General features: G+C 37.6%; 1 long non-coding RNA gene across 3 annotated transcripts in view; it reads left to right on the forward strand.

Moving 5' to 3' along the window:
* The first annotated feature begins 2,585 nt into the window (after positions 1-2,585).
* The window catches only part of LOC143661880 (uncharacterized), a 62,657-nt gene continuing 50,891 nt past the window's right edge, over positions 2,586-14,351 (forward strand). For 2 of the 3 annotated variants that reach the window (XR_013164914.1, XR_013164912.1), the window contains exons 1-2: positions 2,586-2,701; positions 4,451-4,658. This is a non-coding gene — a long non-coding RNA (uncharacterized LOC143661880). Of the gene's footprint in view, positions 2,702-4,450; positions 4,659-6,201; positions 6,250-14,351 lie in introns of those variants that run through there. The other variant, XR_013164913.1, reaches the window with a different exon arrangement.

Raw genomic sequence — 14,351 nt, forward strand, 5'->3', positions numbered from 1 at the left:
GACCCACCTTGACTGGGCGGAGCCACATATTCATCTAATCAAAAGGTCACACCCACAATTGAGCGGGTCAATTTCCATGGAAACAATCTAATCAAAGGTTTCCACCCTACAATATTGAGTCAGGATTAAAGGACGTGGTTTTTCTGGGGTACACAACACTTTCAAACCAGCACACCCCTATCATCCACCTCGGACTTCTTCTTTTCCTTTTTCCTTTGGTTTTCGCTTTCATTTTCTCTTTTCTTTTTCCTCCTCCCAACCTATTGCACTGAAAAGAAGAAAAATTAATTGTGCCAAGGATCTGAGACATTATGAGGATAGATAGGGTGAAAGGGGAAGATGGGTGACTCTTTTGTGATGCCAGTTGGGAAAGCACAAACCTTATTGATGAGCTTGTTTTCAGTATGCTGCAAAAAATAGTCTAAATTTTGAAACATGATATTTTTTCCTAGAAATTTTTACTAATCAAATTCAAAACAAGAAAATCCATGGCAGATAAGTCCCCAAGAGTTTAGTCTACAATAAAATATGCTTTGGGTCCAGATAAGCAATTAAAGAATCTACATTCCATTTCTATTTTACAGAGCCTGGCATTCTCTTTTCTCCACACTAGGTGGCAGTAGATTTCAATAAAAACACCCAAACGCTGTTTTTTATTTCAAGCTTCCCCCAAATCTGTGATGAGGGTAGGGTCAGGGCAAAGTCTTTGGGCTTTAGCAACTATTTTTCCATTATGTATTAGTGATTCTGTATGTATAAAGAGGAAGTTAAATGACAACAGGGAAGTGATATGATACTGACTTGCTACAAACTCTTTAAGGCAAAGTGAATTTGGGGCAGAATTCTCTCTTTCTCTCTCACCGTGTATGTCTTTATGAGAAAAGGGTAGACAGGGTACGAGAACTATTAAATATGACTTTTAATTCAACTTTTGGTTGAAAATGTGTTTCTAGAAGCCAATACACAAAACCCAGAGGAGAAAGTAGGTCTCATTGGTTGAGCTTCTGCAGGTTCTTTTCAATACAGATTTATTTATTATAGAAATTTATTGTGTTTATTATAGAAAACATTGGGGATGAAGAATGCCCGCTAATCTCCAAGATTAGCTAGAACCATATCCAGAAGAAAGGTCTAAATGTAATCCAGCTCTGTATTTACTTACATTTAAGGATATGCTCCGTATTGCAAATAAGGTGAAAAGCAAGGGGTTCTTAAGAATGCAAGTTCTGTCAAGATATATTACAAATCATGTGGTGAACAGAAGAGTAGTTGTTAAGAAACACGTCTTTGCTAGGTTTTATTTTTGAAGTGCATGGTCTGAAATTGAACCTGGCTCTCCTGCATGAAAGGCGAGCAGTCTACCACTGAAACACCTGTGCACCCTTCATTAGGTTATTTTAAAAATAAAGACCAGTGAGGCTTCAGAAAACATTTAGTGTGAAGTTTGGAAACCCTGAGAAAGTCAGGTCGTCAATGGTGCACAAATGTTTTAGCAAGAACTTTTAGAATAATTGTGTCGAGATTCTGATAAAAACAGTAACAATAGGAGCAAATGGGGGGGGCGGGAGATAAAGCAAATGTATTTAAATGTTAACAATTGGTGGATCTGAGTGGAAAGAATGTGGTGCTCATTGTACCATTCTTTCACTTTTCTGTCATGCTTTAAACTTTTTCAAAATGAAAAATTGGAAATAGGGAAATGGTAGCCACAAAATGTGTGGCTTAACTGGTATGCCTACCAGATGTGGAGGAGAAGGAATTACTGTGTAAGTATATTTTCTCACCATGCCAGCAAATATTCTTCCTCTGAAGGACCTAGGAAGTCTTAGAAGAATTCTATCTTTCTAGCAAATCAAGAACAAGTATTGAGCAATAGTTGGGTCTGAGCTTGGTATCCATTTAGATCATCATTCAGCCAATATTTATTGAGCAATCACTAAGTGTGAGTCACTATATAGGAATTACAAGCCGTGGGCGTGGTAGACAGTCTCTGCCCTCCTGAAGCTTATATCCAGCCGAGAGCTGCAGAAACAAGCCGATAAGCCCGTGATAGGTTGGGGGGTGATTAGTGCTAGGAAGGAAATGGAAGCAGGACGTGAAGACGGAGCGTGATTAGCTTCAGGTCCTTTCGGTGAGGGGGTCAGGCAGGCCGGCCCCCCTGAGGAGATGACATTGGAACAGGGACTGGAGGCAGAGGGTGTGGACCCTGTGCCTACCTGGGGAGGAATGTACCAGGCAGAGAGTGTGCTTGTGAGTCAGAACTTGTCCAGCAGACAGTGTGGCTCCAGTGACAGGAAGGCCTGGAGCCGGGGAGAAGATGAGGGTGGACAGGTACCGAGACCAGGTCGGTCAGGCCTTGTGGGCCAGGGTAGTGAATTAAAATAAAATAGAGGCTTTGCATTGTCATGCCGCCTCAGCATCTTAAACCGTGTTTTGGTCTCTCAGACACCATCCCTGACACCTGCTTCTTCTTATCCTACCTGGGTTCACGCCCCTGTCAAAGTCAAATACAAACTCCGCAATCCCCACTCTTGCTTGACTGATTGCCTTTATGATGTTACACCCAGGTACACCCATGTAACATCATAAAGGCAGTCCTGAGGTCCACTGTGACCTCCCACTCCTCGCCTGCTGGGTGGAGCCTACACTCCTGATGTATTTCCCTGCGGGAGACCTGCTGCTGCTCTCTGTTCTAGGACCTGTGAGTACTAATAAACTTCCCTTTCATACATCTCTGGTGACACTTGTCCTTGCCATACCTGACTGTCCTTACAACTCAGTCTTCAAATAAGCATGGAAGCTTTGGGAAGAAAAGTAATTACATATGCCCAAAGTCCATTATCAGACATCTTTCTTCTCTTCTGTGATTCATATTATTCACTTTATCCTCTTACAAGGACTAATTTACAATAACTTTGAAGATTTGGAATGCTTTCCAGCAACATTAGCCTTCAATTTATACCATCTTTTCTTCTCCCCAATGAAAGAACATACAATCACGTGACAAAATTGGTGATTTATTTACAGCTCTTTCTCATCAAGGGTCTTTTCTTAAGGACAAAATAGATTAAAATCATGTTAATAAATTCTTATTTGAAAGAGTGAAAAATTGTAAACAAGCTAAATGTTCACTAATTGGGAAATAGTTAAAACATCTTAAACTTTAATTCAATAGAATATCATGTGTCTATTAGTATGATAATGGTATGTGAAAATGCTAATGAATAAATATTAGATGAAAATGTCAGACTATAAATAGGATTTCATTTAGTTAGAATCCTCTCTCCTCAGAAATTAAAAGGAAAGGATAAGTTTCCAGGATGTTGATGCTGTTAATTTCCAGGTACTGGAATTAAGATAATATTTATTTTCACTATATTTTTATATGTTAGCAATTTTTCCAAATTTTTAACGTAAATATTTTCAAACATACAAAAAAGTTGAAAAATAAATACAGTCCACACCCCTACACATCTTCCACTTATCCACTTAAATTCAATAAGTATTCATATTTTCCCATTTTTGCTGGGCCTAACTATATCTGGAGCCACCAAGCTATGGCCTGTGGGCCAAATCTGGCTCACTATCTGTGTTTTTTTTTTTGTTTTTACTTTTTTGATTGTATAATATTACATATATATAAGGCAAAGAAAGGAAAAAACAATAATTTTCAAAGCACTCTTCAATAAGTAGTTACAGAACAGATCCCAGAGTTTGTCATGGGCTACCATTCCATCGTCTCAGGTTTTTCCTTCTAGCTGCTCCAGAACATTGGAAGTTAGAAGGAATATATATATTTTAATAATCACAATTGACTTTTTTTCTTTTTTGTGATAAATAAGGTATATACAAAAAAGCAATACATTTCAAAGTGCATCACAACAATTAGTTGTAGAACAGATTTCAGAGTGGTATGGGTTACAATTCCAAAATTTTAGGTTTTTCCTTCTAGCTGCTCTAAGATACTGGAGACTAAAAATATATCAATATAATGATTCAGCAATCATATTCATTTGTTAAACTTTACTTTCACCTACCATCACCTTTGATCTGTCTCTCACTCTTTAGGGGTATTTGGGCTATGGCCATTCTAACTTTTTCATGTTGGAACAGGCTGTAGATAATATGGGATGGAACTAGTTGATGTTTTGGAGAGGCTGGCCCCTCTGCATTTCAGGACTTATCTGGTTCAGGGACCCATTAGGAGGTTGTAGTTTTCTGGAAAGTTACCCTAATGCATGAATCTTTTATAGAATCTTATATATTGCCCTAGGTATTCTTTAGGCTTGGCAGGAATGGTTTTGGTTGGGGGTTGGCAAGTTATGATAAATAGCAATGTCTAACTGAAGCTTGTGTAAGAGTGACCTCCAGAGTAGCCTCTCGACTCTATTTCAACTCTCTCAGTCACTGAAACCTTATTGGTTACATTTCTTTTCCCCCTTTTGGGCAGGATGACATTGTTGATCCCATGTGCCAAGGCCGGATTCAGCCCTGGGAGTCATCTCTCATGCCGCCATGGAGACTTTCACCCTCGGATGTCATGTCCCATGTAGGAGGGAAGGCAGTGATTTCACTTCCGAGCTGGGCTTAGCAAGAGTGAGGCCACATCTGAGTAACAAAAGAGGTCCTCCAGAGGTAACTCGCAGGCATACCTATAGGTAGGCTAAGCTTCTCCACTACCTACGTAAGCTTCACAAGAGCGGGCCTCAAGATCAAGGGCTTGGCCTATTCACTACCTGTTTTTATACTGTCCAAGTTTTTATCTAAAAAATTTTTTTCTTCTCTTTCCTTTTTTTACATGCAATTTTTTTAAAGATGCATTCACATACCATATAATTATCTGAAGTATATAATCAACGGTTCATGGTATCACAATATAGTTGTGCATTCATCACCACAATGAATTTTTCAACAATTTCATTATTCTGAAAAAGAAATAAAAATAAAAATAAGAACACCCAAAACATCCCCCATATCCCTTATTCCCCCTATTTATTTATTTATTTATTTTGTCTTTATTTTCTTACTCATCTGTCCATACAATGGGTATAGGGAGTGTCAGTCACAAGATTTTCCCAATCACATGGTCACACCATAAAAACTATATAGTTTTCAAGAATCAAGGCTATTGAATTCCAGTTCAACAGTTTCAGGTATTTCCTTCTAGATATTCTATTACACTGAAACCTAAAAAGGGACTTCTATATAATGCATGAGAAAAACCTCCAGGATAACCTCTCAACTCTCTCTGAAATCTCTTAGCCACTTATTTTGTTTTATTTCTCTTTCCCCTTTTGGTCAAGAAAGCTTTCTCTACCCACAATGCCAGGGCCAAGCTCATCTCCAAGAATCATGTGCTACGTTGACAGGGAGACTTACACCTCTGGGAGTCATGTCCCATGTTGGGGGAGATAAACAGCCCAAGTTTTAAATGGCTACATTTAAAATGTTTACATAGGGATATACATAGTGTCCTTGATTTGCAGCTAAGTCTGCAAAGCCTAAAGTATTTATTATCTTACTCCCCCTAAAGTATTTATTATCTTGCTCCTTGAGAAAAAGTTTCCAACTTCTGATCTATAAGCACCCAGGTTTCTTTTTTTTTTTTTTTTTTTTGCGTGGGCAGGCACTCAAAATCAAACCCAGATCTCTGGCATGGCAGGTGAGAATTCTGTCACTGAGCCACCATTGCACCGCCCTACATACTGGGGCCCAGAAGCAGGTCTCTGACTGTTGGCAAAGCCAGGTCAGAATAACCTTGGAGGCTCGGCCCCTTGGTCTCCTGTGAAATGAGGTCCAGCCTGTGTGCACCTTATCTAATCTGGCCTTACTGTGAGAAAGTTCTGCCTCTGCAGTTTCGGGCAGGTTGGTCAGTGTTCACTCTGCTCTCAAGGACGCTGACTCTGGAGCCCAAAGAGAGCTGTATGGAAAATATTCTGATAAGTAATAAACAGTTCCTGGGACAGGAACTGTGAACCAAACTTTGTAGCTTTGCAGGCATGACAGATATTAAAAATAATCTTGCTTTGTTATACTGCCTAAAGCAGTTCCCCTGTAAGAGCACAATAAATATGTGGATGTCAGTGTATTCGGCACTCTTGTTTCTGATGAGCTTGAGTCCCCTGACCCCACTTAACTAACTTCTTGTCTCTGTCATTTCTTAATCCTGCATGGTGCCCCTTCTTCTCCCCTGTTCCCTAGGGAAATTCTGGTTCCTGCACACCCAATTTTTGATGGACCATTTGAAGGCAAGTTACAGAATTTAAATACCTCATTTTGCATCTCCTACTTAATTTCCTACTTATCCATTATACTAATATCACACCAAAGAAAATGAACAATTATTCTATATCATCATAAAATATTTATATTCAAACTTTTGCAATTGTATTTTTCAGTTTTGCGAAAGTGAAAATGTATAACTTTATAATAATACAAGAGAAATATTTTTTTAAATCCTATTTTTTAACTGACATGAATTTTTAGCAATAGTTTTATTATACAAGGGATTTTGGAAAACTGCTCTATAGCGGCTGCTCCCCTGGGCATTTCAGGTTAAAATTTATATCTCTGTAGGTCAAATAGCAGCTATTCTACAAAACATCTAGGATTGGGGCTGGTATTAATGTTTACTGTAGGCATAAGCACACTAGGACACAATGCTGTGTAATCTTTTCTTTACATTTACAAATATGATCTATACTATCTCCAATAATTTTTAAAGCTGGGTGATGAGTACGCGGGAGTTTGTTATACTATTCCTTGTACCTCTTTTGTGTGGGATTGAGAATTTTCCATAATAGAAACTATATTTGTCCCTACCCCTTTTATTGACGGCCCCTTCCAACATGAAAAAGGGAGAATGGGGATAGTTCAAATACCCCTAAAGAGTGGGAGAAAGACCAAAGGTGAGAGTGCAGTTATACAGAGAAGGTCAGGTTTAATGAATGAGTATGAGTGCTGAATCATTATACTGATATTTCTTTTAGCCTCCAGCATCTTAGAGCATCTAGAAGCAAAAACCTAAAACTGTGGAATTGTAACCCAAACCAAACGCTGAAATCTGTTCTTCAAGTAATTGTTGTGTTGGGTGTGGAAATTTATTCCTTTTTTGAATCTGTGTTATTTTTCATAAAAAAGAAAAAAAATGATGATAAAAAACATATGTATTCCTTCTAGTCTTCAACCTTCTGGAGCAACTAGAAGGAAAAATCTGTGATGGTGGTATGGTAGCCCATGACAAACTCTGGGATCTGTCCTGTTGAAGTGTGCTTTGAAAACTATTGCTTTTTTTTTTGTCTTTGCTTTGTATTATGTTATATTATACAATAAGAAAATTTTTTAAAAACTGCATATGTATGTACATATCACTACAGTAAATGACTTGATTCCTGACATACACCCAAGGCGAAGCTGCATTTAATATATGTCGGAAACCTTAAACTTACATGTACAAACTGTATGTGTGTGTTTATATGGAGCTTTTATTTTAGAATAAGAAACATGGTAGTTATGCAAAACAAAACACAGAACGAAAGGCTGAAAAATGTGGGTGGATTTTGGGAGAAGCCCTCTCCTTTGGAAGTCTTGTTGATGTAAACGTTTCATTTATGTGTGTATGTGGGATATGAATCGTGTGTTGGAATCACCTGATTTAGCTGCGGTATAATTAGGTCTAGAGGATTTGGGGGAGACTGTTTTTAAAATTCCCTACCACCAAGCATGATTATGGTTACATGAGATTCGTGTCTTGGCAAAAAGAGATCTGTGTCCCAAAGCTCTGGATTATTTAAACCATGTACTTTTGTAAGCCCATCTTTGTTGTATTTGAGCCATAGTGTTCTGTCTGCATTTCACCACAATCAAATGGATAAGGAACTGGTAGGTCAGGGAAGCATCTGCTTTTTAAAGACAGTTGAAAGATGAAACAAATGCCTTCTCCTTACTTTATGAAGAGTGAAAGGTGATTCTTCTAGGGCATATTTTTTTTTTAAAAAGTGGAGCTAATTATGCTATGTTATGCAGTGAGGAAAATTTGATAAGAAAAAAAATTTGAAACGAGTTACGGTGAGTCCTTGAAATCCCCTGTGGTTAAAAATGTACTATTAATGTGCTCAATGGGATACCAAGACAAAAGTAATTGGTTATATAGTGCTAAATTCAGGGCAGCCAGATATGTCTGAACTTGTGTAATAATATTTCATGCTTTTGGAAAAAAAGTTGCCACAGAATATTTTCTTTACATTGAGTAAGACATGTACATTAATCACCCCTTTTTCTTTGTATGCTGCCCTTATTAGCTGATAATTTATTTTCTGCCCGTACTATGTAATCTGGCACTTTTTATTTATTCAATATATAGTTCATAAATATCTATCTGTCTGTTTGGCTTTATGTGGGTTCATGAAGCAGCTTTTCATCTGTTCAGTGTCATTTCTCCAGTAGCTTTCCTCCTCTCTTCATTCTTTGATCATGCATTTATTTGCCATGTATGATTTGCAGTTACTCTGCTAGGTTTTGGAAACAACAAGATGAATAAGCATTAAATATTACATTCAGCTAGCTCAAAGCCAATCACAGGGAAAGGGTGTGAACATAACTAACTCTGATACACTGTGACAATCTTTGTCAGTGAGATACAAACAAAAAAGGTAAAGGAAAGCACTTACATCTCTTGGGACCCCTTCTGAAGTCTCATGTCAGAGCTGGGCCCCAACATATAAAGTTTTGAGTCTCTGTCTATTCATTGGAAAAATAGGGTTGGTGATATCTACTTTCCAGGACTACCACGAGAGAAGCATCTAATATTGTTCTTGGGAGATAGCAGGTCCTCAATCAAGTACATTGGATAGGAGGGGTAAAGGGTAACTTTACAGAGGAGGTGACGTTTCAGCTGTGCCTTGAGGCATGAGAAAGATCTCCATAGGGGCATTGGTGGTAAGAGGAGTGTGCTGGTTTAAAGGGATTTATGTGCCCTAGAAAAGCCATGTTTTGATTCTAATCAGTCTTGTGGGATCAACGGTTTCTTCTAATCCCTATTCAGTACCGTAGGTTGGAAACTCGACAGGGTTATCTTCATGGAGATGCGACTCAATCAATTGTGAGTATTAAACTTGATTAGATGGAGACGTGTCTCCACCCATTCTACGTGGGGCTGCATTAGTTTACTGGAATCCTATAAGTGAACAAATATTTTGGCGAAAGCTTCAGAACAATGCAGAACCACGAAGCGGAGAGTTCACCTTCTCTCTTTTCGGAGAAGACAGAAATGCTGAATGTCATTGACCTTCTTGGATCAAGGTATCTTTCCCTGGATGCCTTAGATTGAACATTTCTATAAACTTGTTTTCATTGGGACATTTTCTCGGCTTAGAACTGTAAACTAGCAACTTATTAAATTTCCCTTTTTAAAAGTCATTCTGTTTCTGGTATATTGCATTCTGGCAGCTAGCAAAACTAGGGTAGGGAGCATCTGGTTTATAAGCTCTTTGTAGTTTTGTACTTTATATAGCAGGATATAAATAGTTACACCATAGGTAAGTGTTGACTTGGTTGATTGTATGAGAGAAAGGTGAAGGACCAATGGTTCCCTATTTCCTTCTTTAGGTCTTAAGCCATTTATTTTCATAGCAACGCATTTTTTTTTTTACCATATAATATATTGCTCTTTTGTATATAGACTATACAGGCTATATATATAGACTATATATATCAGGTTATATAAATAGACTACAATATATCGGGCTATATGTATAGACTATATCTTTGGTCCAATGATAGAGAATGCACTTTGGCTGAGAGTTATACCATCCTAAATTGATTTTGTTTAAGAAAGTTTCTAGAGAATTAGGGACATGGAAGAAAGAAGATAAGAAAAGTGATGTTTGTATGCATATGCATGCGTGTGTGTGGAGGAAGTGGGTAGAGAGAGAGAGAGAACTTATGAGGGAGAAAAATGACATGGAACCATATGGAAAAATCTTAGCAATGTAATACTAAGTGAAATAGTAATATCTCAAAGAACATATGCAAATATAGCAACCGTACAGTGGAGAAATCAGACAGCACCAAATGATCAAAGCCAATATCAACAATGGACCCTCAGTGTGACTCCCTAAGAAAAACACAGCATAACTTCTGAGATATTACTATCAAAAATGAGTGTAACCAAAGAGAAACATCGGGCAAGTCCAGTTGAGGGCTGGTGTACAAAACCCCAAGCTTGTATTCTTTAAAACTGTTAATAACATGAAAGACAAAGAAAGGCTGAGGTCCTGTTTTATACAAAAGGGGATTAAAGAGATACAGCAACCAAATGTACTTCTTGATTATGGAGTGGATCCTGTACCAGAAAACAAAATGCTATAAATGGTATTATTAGGACAATTGACAAAACTGAAAAATTGACTATAGATAGCATCTAAGTATTGCAAAAAGGAGCCATTTCCTGATTTGTGGTTATGTCGGTAACTCTTTGTTCTTAAGAAATATACACTGAAGTATTAAGGGATAAAGAAGCAAGATATATGCAACCTATTTTCAAATGACTTAGAGGATAAGGATAATAATATGTATATATCATTATGTATGTGTGTATGTGAGTATATATGTGTATGTATATACGTGTGTGTAAATACACATATGTATATTAGTATATGTATCATTTCCCAGCTAAGGGTATATGAGAATTCTTTCTACTATTCTTACAACTTTCTGTAGGCTTGAACTTATTTCAACATAAAAAAAGACTACAACAAACAAAAAGGCTACATATAGCATGATGCTCTTTTTATAGACTTAAGAAAACTAGAGTAAAAAATAAATATATTTAGAAATACATATAGATAGGAATTAAACTGTATAAAACCCAAGGAAGAATGATGCACACAAATTAGCTTGCTGTTTACCCTGGGGGTTGGGGAGCCAGAGGATGGTGGAGGGGCCCACCAAATAGTAAGATGTAGCATATTGTTGGGGTCCTCATTTTTGCTTCAATAGTTGTTAGATTCATGCTTGCCTATTACATTGTTAAAAACAAGTAATTACATGAAAGCAGCAACCAAGTAAAAGTGGATCATGCATGGAAGCTGGTAAGAATGTGTCATAAAATATGCAATATAATTAATTAATTAATTAATTTTTATCTGCAGTCAGTTTACAAAAATGAAAGAAAGGGAGAGAGAGAAAGAGAAGGGAGAGGAAAAGAGAGAGAGAGAGAGAGAAATGGAGAAATCAGGGACCAGGGAATGAAAAGGTCTTTAAATTTTGGGAAGGAAAAGAAAAGAAAAAAAAAATGAAAAAAACTCAGGAAAAAACTTCCGAAGAAATAAGTGGGGAAAGACAGTGTGTTTCCAAGAGAAGAGAAGAATGGGTTGGAAGAATCTAAAAGAATGCAACATGGGAATGTGGAGGTAGAAAAAAAGCCTACATGGTATTTCTAGCCACAAGAGGGACACACTGTCTCCACAGAAGAGTGTCAGCCAAAGGGCTGGATTCCAGGGAAGGGTGATGCGGTTTAACAGCACAGTGAGGTTTGGTCTAATGGAAGGCTGACATTCAGCCAGCTGGGGTTTTCCCAAAACTTGAAGTATTGTGGTCATTTCTAACTACTTCAATACTCTAGACTATTAATTAGGAGGAACCACTAAATTAACCTGTGGCCATAACCACCTATCATGAGGGCTTGGGTAGAGCCTTGTCCTGGGTAACTGAGGGGCCTCCTGCAGGAGCCGCCATCTTGTTTCAGCCCTTGTGGTGCCCACTGTGGGAATAATGCATGCCGGGGGCACTTACGCAAAGTGCAGGCACATTTATGAGGACCTTACCACTCCTTATCACTGCCCTCTGTCCTCTAGAGGTGTCCTCATAGGAAGGGAGAGTTGGGCACAGACAGACAGAGGGGCGCATGCCAAGTGATAATAGAGGCAGAGAATGACATGGGTTACTGGCAAGGATAGGAGAAAGGAATTTGGAACAGATTCTTCCCTATTCACTTCCAATGGAGCACGGCCCTTTGGATAACTTGATTTTGGACTTGCAGCCTCCAGAGCTGTGAGATGATACATATCTCTTGTCTTAAGCCACCCGGTTTATGGTTCTTTGTTACAGCAGTCCTGGGAAGCTAAGACAGTCCCTAACTCATTCAAGCCTCACACCACCCTATACAATGGTTACTGTCATTACTGAATCTGTTGTTACAGAGGGATTGGTGGCATGTGGGCTATCCTGGAGAATGTTTCATGTGTGCTTCAGAAAAAAATGTGTATTGTGCAGTTGTTGGGTGGAATGCTCTATGGATTTCTGTTCATTCTGGTTGGTTTGTAGTGTTTTTCAAATCTTCCATTGTCACTTTGCTTTTCTGCCTAATTGTTCTGTCCAGTTTTGGAAGTGGTTTGTTGAAGTCCCCCACTATTATTGTTGAACTGTTTATTTCTCACTCCAATTCCATACTTTTTGCTTCATGTATTTTGGGACTCTGTTATTATGTGAATATATGTGTGTAATCATTTTTTTCTTCTTGGTGGATTGACCTTTTTATCATCAATAAATGCCTTTCTTTGTCTCTAGCAAAAACATTTGTCTTACAGTCTTTTTATTTGGCATTAATGTGGCATTCAAGTTCTCTTTTGGTTACTGTTTGCATGGTATATCTTCTATTCTTTTATTTTCAACTGATTTGTGTCTTTGAATCTAAAGTGTATTTATTATCAGTATAATCAGATCATATATTTTTCTTATCCATTCTGCCAATTTCTGTCGTTTGATTGGGGTGTTTGACTCATTTACCTTAATGTAATAACTTATAAGGAAGGGTTTATGTGTGCTACTTTATTTGTTTTCTTATATGGTTTGTGTTCATCTGTTCCTCCATTTGTGCCTTCTTTTGTGTTAGATATTTTTTATGTATCATTTAAGTTATTTTGCTGATGTTTCTTTTACTATATATTTTTGAGTTATTTTCTTAGTAATTGGCCTGGGAATTGTAATTAATAGCTCAACTTAAAGCAATTTAGTTTGGATTAGTTATCAACTTAATTTCAGCTTAATGTTAGTAAATAAAACATTATTGATGGAGTGGATTTAATGTAATATTCTTTTCAAGAAAGGTGAATTGTTACAGTGATCATTTTCATCTTTCTAGGGCTTAATTCTATGCCATGTCATGTGTTTTTGCTTCAAAAAACTTTTAATCTAGTTGAGAAGAAAACACAAAGATGTGAAAAGTCACGTATCAGTAAAATATTTAAATACCAATTCAAGGCCATTATAGAGATGAGTACATGCATGATGGCGTAATGACAGGCTATTTCAGCAGATCAGAATTGGTGTGAGACTATGTTAGTCAAGGAGAACACTTCATGGAGATGGAGTTTGAACATAATATTGATGGAAAGGTACAAACTCATTGAGGTGTAAGGAGAATAAATGGCTACTCATTAACTTGGCTTCTATCTTGTTAGGGAAGAGGGGGCTGAGGCCACCTGTTTACCGCTGCATCCTCAGTACCCAAAGCACTGTCTGACACATTGCAGGTATTTGGTAAATATTTATCCAATGACTAAATGGGTGAACATTTTTCAAAATTCACTCATATGTGAATCTTTTGAGACTAAGAATTCAGGGTGAATTTGTGGCCTTGGAGGAGAGATGAAATATTCTAGAACATCCACTCTGGACCATTTGCTGAGTCATCAGTAAGGGGGAAGCAGAGCCTTTTAGCCAGCTAAATAACAGTTGGCCCTTTATAAGGGTAGTTCAATGGCTGGTATCATTGGAATAGTGGCGTCATTTCTATTCATTATCAAGAATCAGGGAGCACCATACAGGTTTCACTTTTACTTAAAAAAAAACAAAAACCCAAACTCATTTCAGGAAGTTTGGAGAAAAGGGGGGTGGAAGGATATTATGTGTATGTTTATACCTTTTGGCGATGCAAGACAGGGTAGCTGAGGTTTTGCAAGAATTGACAGATTAGATAATAGGAAATGTTGGGAAACATTGCCGTGAAACATCAAAAAGGGCTTTATTGTTATTTTTCTTTCTTAATATCCCTTATCTGGTCCTTGACTCTCCAGAGTAGTCAACATCAGAAAATTTCAATAGCAGACTTCACATGAACAGAATTTATTTTTAAGGGTCAACATTTTTCACTTGAACTCTTTAATGTGATATTTCACAAGTTTCCATGATTCTTTGGTTAAAATTTTACTTTAATGAACTTGCACCATCCTTCTATTGATTGGTTATTGGAAAAAGGAATCTAGCTAACACGTTGAGAATTTTGAATTTTAAATTTTTCTTTAATCACAGTCGCATAGCCAGTAGAGGGAGCAGTGTACCTATCCTTTGGT

The sequence above is a fragment of the Tamandua tetradactyla genome, chromosome 2 (genome assembly GCF_023851605.1).
Source record: "Tamandua tetradactyla isolate mTamTet1 chromosome 2, mTamTet1.pri, whole genome shotgun sequence".
In the NCBI taxonomy this organism is placed as follows: domain Eukaryota; kingdom Metazoa; phylum Chordata; class Mammalia; order Pilosa; family Myrmecophagidae; genus Tamandua; species Tamandua tetradactyla.